The 5,899-nt window shown below is 62.0% G+C and overlaps 2 pseudogenes; both read left to right on the forward strand.

The window, feature by feature from the left end:
* Window positions 1–971: 971 nt before the first annotated feature.
* On the forward strand, window positions 972–1,090 carry LOC142869317 (uncharacterized; annotated as a pseudogene).
* Window positions 1,091–4,977: 3,887 nt separating this feature from the next.
* LOC142869318 (uncharacterized) lies at window positions 4,978–5,096 on the forward strand (annotated as a pseudogene).
* Window positions 5,097–5,899: the final 803 nt, after the last annotated feature.

Consider the following 5,899-nt stretch of genomic DNA (forward strand, 5'->3'; position numbering starts at 1 on the left):
CCTTACTGGGTGTGGAAATCTCCTATGCCTTTCCTCGCCTATTCTGTCAGCTCTAAAATTCTCTTTCGGTTGCCACCCTCACAGATGGATTAGGAAACTCTTTGCGGTGCACTCATTAGTGAAATGACCTCAATGACGCTGGAATCCAATATCTAATCGCCGATTTTTAGCGAGTCCACACGCCAGGGTGGTTGGGGTCCAGTGCAGCCCCGGCCAGGTCCAGGCCCCTTGGACTGGGCCACAGGAGGACAAAGAGGAGGGTCCCGGCCCCCACGGTAGGTAGAGGTGCGGGCAGTTCTCCAAGGGCTTGGGTGTTTTCCAGAGGGAGGAGATGGAGGGGACTGATTTCTTCAGCGCCCCACAAACCACGCCACCCCACCCCACCCATGGGACACATCCCGAGAGAGAGAGAGAGAGAGAGAGAGAGAGAGAGAGAGAGAGAGAGAGAGAGAGAGAGAGAGAGAGAGACGCCCCATACACTGGCTCCCCTCCCCCGTGCGCTGTGCCCCAGCCCTGGCCCGGGGGAATAGGCGAATAGGCGGCCGCCGGGCCACAGGGTGGGGGGCGCAGCTGAAAGGGGTTGTGGGGGAGGGCCGCCCCTGGCTGGGGTCAAAGGGCGAGCGCCCCGCCCCTCCCGCCCGTGCGAGCTGGGGGTGGGGGGCGGGGAGGTGAAGGAGGCCAGGCAAGGAGAGGAGGGGGGCTTGAAGGTCTCCACCTTGGCGGGTCCAGCCGTGGAGGCGCATCTTGTGTGAGTGTGAGTGAGTGAGTGAGTGTGAGTGTGAGTGTGTGTGTATACAGAGACAGCCCCCAACCCCGGCCCGCCCCGCCTGTCACCCCCGTCCCTCGGAGCCCGCGGGACCCGGCCGGCGAACTCAACAGGCCCGACCCGGCGCGGGGCCTGGGGCGGGAGGCGGCGGCGGGGAAGCGCAGAGAGGCTCGGCTTCTTGAGCGGGGCAGGGGCGCCCTCCGCCGTCCACGGCCACACCACCCCGAACGCGCCCGATCCCGTCTGGTCTCGGAAGCTAAGCAGGCTCGGGCCTGGTTAGAACTTGGATGGGAGACCGCCCGGGAATACCGGGTGCCGTAGGCTTCTTCTTTTTTTTTTTGCCTCTGGTTCTGTCGCGTTTCTGGGAGTGCGGGGGCGGCCCGGGGTGGGGGTGACCCCCACCCTCAGCGTCCGCCGCGGTGCCTGGCGCGCCCCAGCCCGCACCGTGGGGCCTCCTCTTGTCCCGAGCCGCGACACCGCCGCCACGCGGCAGCATGCGTGGCTTCTGGACAGTCAGGTCTCAGACCAAAGGTCTGCTCTGTGGGAGCCGACACGCTGGAGGAAACCTTGAGAGTCTGAGAGGGGAGGGAGTTCCAGAAGAAGGCCAGGATGTCATTTTGAGGGAGTATGTGACCAGAACTCGTCCCGTTGCTTTTGGGGTTCTATGGGCTACACGTAGGAATCTTTGGTGGTGGCACCTGATGTTGGGGGATCCGGAGTCACACCCAGACCTGCTCCACAGGCCTCCTTTTACTTTTCTCTTCGGATTCATTTTTTTTTTTTTTTTTTGAGACAGAGTCTCGGTTTGGTGCCCAGGCTAGAGTGAGTGCCGTGGCGTCAGCCTAGCTCACAGCAACTTCAAACTCCTGGGCTCCAGTGATCCTTCTGCCTCAGCCTCCCGGGTAGCTGGGACTGCAGGCATGCGCCACCATGCCCCGCTAATTTTTATATATATATCAGTTGGCCAATTAATTCCTTTCTATTTATAGTAGAGACGGGGTCTCGCTCTTGCTCAGGCTGGTTTTGAACTCCTGACCTTGAGCAATCCGCCCGCCTCGGCCTCCCAAGAGCTAGGATTACAGGCGTGAGCCACAGCGCCCGGCCGGATTCATTATTTTTAAAAAGTGTCTCTTATCTCTATTATTGCATTTTCTTTTCTCTCTCTTTTCAAGCAGATGATGGGAGTCCAAGTATTAAGGTGACATGTGTTGCCCGTGCCCCCCTCCCCCCCCCCGTGTTCTTATTCATTTACCTCTCATGTTGCTCCAGCATATTGTGGGGGCACCAATGTTAAGGTCGGGTGCGTTGCCCTCTCCCAGCCTCCCCCCTCGGGTCAGAGCTTCAAGTGCGCCCATCCCCCAGTCGGTGCGTCAGAGCTTCAAGTGCGCCCATCCCCCAGTCGGTGCGTACCCACCCCATTCCTAATGGATGTGTATGCCCATCCCCTCCCCCCACCCGCCCGACACCCACCCGAAGAAGGTGATTCCTCTGTGTCCACTTAGGTGTCCATCGGTTCGTACCCATTTGCTGGTGAGCGCGAGCACGTGGTGCTCGTGTGTCCATTCTTGGGATACTTGGCTTACTGGAACGGGTTCCAGCTCTGGCCAGGAGAACCACGAGAGGTGCCCCCTCACCGCTGCTCCTCATAGCCGAATAGCACTCCGTGGTGTCCACGCGCCACATTTTATTTACCCACTCGTGGGTCGATGGGCACTCGGGTGGCTTCCAGGTCTTTGCGATTGTGACTTGTGCCCTGACACTAACCCTAACCCTTACCCAGCCCGTCTCCTCCACGGCCCCTGCCTGACTGACTCCTTCCCGCCCGGCCTATCACCTGTCACCGTCCTCTGCCCCTGCCTGACACGCTCCTCCCCGCCCGGGCCGTCACCGTCCTCGGCCCCTGCCTGACGGGGCTCCTCCGTCGCCTGGGCCTTCCAAGGGCTTGGTGTGGACGCTGGTTCCAGGACGCCCTCCCAGGAACCCGGTAGCAGGGCGGCCGCAGCGTCTCGCGCAACCCAACCGTCCGCCGGCTGGCCGCCATCGCTAAGTGGCCTGCGGGGGACGTGCTCCCGCTGTGCCGTGGGGGCCCAGCCTGGTGTCTTCTCTGAGGCCCCGCGGCTGCCGCTCCCCGCAAGGGGATAGCCGCGGAGGTGGGGACCGCCTCCTCATGGGGACGTACACCCAGCTCTCCACGTCGGATTCCGGGGCTCTCTGTCCTGCCAGAAGGCCCAGCTGGCCTGCGGGTCCTTAGAGTGGCAAAAACATCCGAAAACTGAGATTGAGGGTCCGGTGGGTGTCTGCACTTTTGTGCTGGGCACCCCAGGGAGGCCCGGTGGCTGGCTGGACAACGCGGTCTGCTGGGCTGGGGGGGGGGTTTGGAGGAGCAACTGATGCCCTTTGCACTTTGGGTAGCAAGTGTCTGAGGTGTCTCTGGGCCCTGTGCCATGTGGGGGCGGGGGCGGGGGCGGGGTGGGAGGAGGAGGAGGAGGAGGAGGAGGAGGAGGAGGAGGAGGTGGGAAGGGCCGTGGCCTGCAGTCGTGTTCCCCGGGGTGGCACAGCATGTGGCTTCTTCCACAGGCTGCTTGGCCTGGGCTCCCTGCACCTGGGCCTTTGGAGGACTGGCCCTGTGCTTGCCAACACTTCCTGCAGGGACCCAGAGCTGGGAGGTTGCATCTCTCAGCCCTGGGTCGGGCAGAGCCCCAGCGGGCCATGCCCACAACCTCTCTCAGCAGGGGTCCCCCAGAAGGCTCCTTTGGGACCAGGATTCTCTTGCGGGTGACTCTTTAAGGTCTGGCCCCTGGATGGAGGGGCACCAGGAGTAGAGGAGCAGGAAGGGGAAGGGGGTGGCCATGCGAGGGGACACTTTCAGGCCAAGTCCCAGCTTCAGTCTGATCCTCCTGGGAACCCCGGGGTGGACATCACACCTCCTGGTTGCCCCGCTCTGAGACAAGGAGCCGGGCTTCGCATTCCCACAGCAGCCAGTCGTGGGCTGAGGACACCTGGGGCGTTGGGAACTCCCTGGCTTCTCCTTGGTTTAACATCTGGAGCTGCTTGTGAATTGTGCCGCCACACACACCCGAGTGCAGGTGTCTTCCGCACAGACTGCGGGCCTCGCTCTTCTGAATGCCGCTAGCTCGCGACCCACCCACGGGAGAACCTGGTCAGGGTACTTTCTCTCAGGGGCAGACTCTGATCCGGGCGGGCTACCGGTGTCTCTGTTTGCTCCTTTCTTTCTTCCACTTCGGGAAAGGCTTCCTTACTGGGTGTGGAAATCTCCTATGCCTTTCCTCGCCTATTCTGTCAGCTCTAAAATTCTCTTTCGGTTGCCACCCTCACAGATGGATTAGGAAACTCTTTGCGGTGCACTCATTAGTGAAATGACCTCAATGACGCTGGAATCCAATATCTAATCGCCGATTTTTAGCGAGTCCACACGCCAGGGTGGTTGGGGTCCAGTGCAGCCCCGGCCAGGTCCAGGCCCCTTGGACTGGGCCACAGGAGGACAAAGAGGAGGGTCCCGGCCCCCACGGTAGGTAGAGGTGCGGGCAGTTCTCCAAGGGCTTGGGTGTTTTCCAGAGGGAGGAGATGGAGGGGACTGATTTCTTCAGCGCCCCACAAACCACGCCACCCCACCCCACCCATGGGACACATCCCGAGAGAGAGAGAGAGAGAGAGAGAGAGAGAGAGAGAGAGAGAGAGAGAGAGAGAGAGAGAGACGCCCCATACACTGGCTCCCCTCCCCCGTGCGCTGTGCCCCAGCCCTGGCCCGGGGGAATAGGCGGCCGCCGGGCCACAGGGTGGGGGGCGCAGCTGAAAGGGGTTGTGGGGGAGGGCCGCCCCTGGCTGGGGTCAAAGGGCGAGCGCCCCGCCCCTCCCGCCCGTGCGAGCTGGGGGTGGGGGGCGGGGAGGTGAAGGAGGCCAGGCAAGGAGAGGAGGGGGGCTTGAAGGTCTCCACCTTGGCGGGTCCAGCCGTGGAGGCGCATCTTGTGTGAGTGTGAGTGAGTGAGTGAGTGTGAGTGTGAGTGTGTGTGTATACAGAGACAGCCCCCAACCCCGGCCCGCCCCGCCTGTCACCCCCGTCCCTCGGAGCCCGCGGGACCCGGCCGGCGAACTCAACAGGCCCGACCCGGCGCGGGGCCTGGGGCGGGAGGCGGCGGCGGGGAAGCGCAGAGAGGCTCGGCTTCTTGAGCGGGGCAGGGGCGCCCTCCGCCGTCCACGGCCACACCACCCCGAACGCGCCCGATCCCGTCTGGTCTCGGAAGCTAAGCAGGCTCGGGCCTGGTTAGAACTTGGATGGGAGACCGCCCGGGAATACCGGGTGCCGTAGGCTTCTTCTTTTTTTTTTTGCCTCTGGTTCTGTCGCGTTTCTGGGAGTGCGGGGGCGGCCCGGGGTGGGGGTGACCCCCACCCTCAGCGTCCGCCGCGGTGCCTGGCGCGCCCCAGCCCGCACCGTGGGGCCTCCTCTTGTCCCGAGCCGCGACACCGCCGCCACGCGGCAGCATGCGTGGCTTCTGGACAGTCAGGTCTCAGACCAAAGGTCTGCTCTGTGGGAGCCGACACGCTGGAGGAAACCTTGAGAGTCTGAGAGGGGAGGGAGTTCCAGAAGAAGGCCAGGATGTCATTTTGAGGGAGTATGTGACCAGAACTCGTCCCGTTGCTTTTGGGGTTCTATGGGCTACACGTAGGAATCTTTGGTGGTGGCACCTGATGTTGGGGGATCCGGAGTCACACCCAGACCTGCTCCACAGGCCTCCTTTTACTTTTCTCTTCGGATTCATTTTTTTTTTTTTTTTTTTGAGACAGAGTCTCGGTTTGGTGCCCAGGCTAGAGTGAGTGCCGTGGCGTCAGCCTAGCTCACAGCAACTTCAAACTCCTGGGCTCCAGTGATCCTTCTGCCTCAGCCTCCCGGGTAGCTGGGACTGCAGGCATGCGCCACCATGCCCCGCTAATTTTTATATATATATCAGTTGGCCAATTAATTCCTTTCTATTTATAGTAGAGACGGGGTCTCGCTCTTGCTCAGGCTGGTTTTGAACTCCTGACCTTGAGCAATCCGCCCGCCTCGGCCTCCCAAGAGCTAGGATTACAGGCGTGAGCCACAGCGCCCGGCCGGATTCATTATTTTTAAAAAGT

This window comes from Microcebus murinus, unplaced genomic scaffold, assembly GCF_040939455.1.
Source record: "Microcebus murinus isolate Inina unplaced genomic scaffold, M.murinus_Inina_mat1.0 scaf069_hap2_Mmur4.0, whole genome shotgun sequence".
Lineage (NCBI taxonomy): Eukaryota > Metazoa > Chordata > Mammalia > Primates > Cheirogaleidae > Microcebus > Microcebus murinus.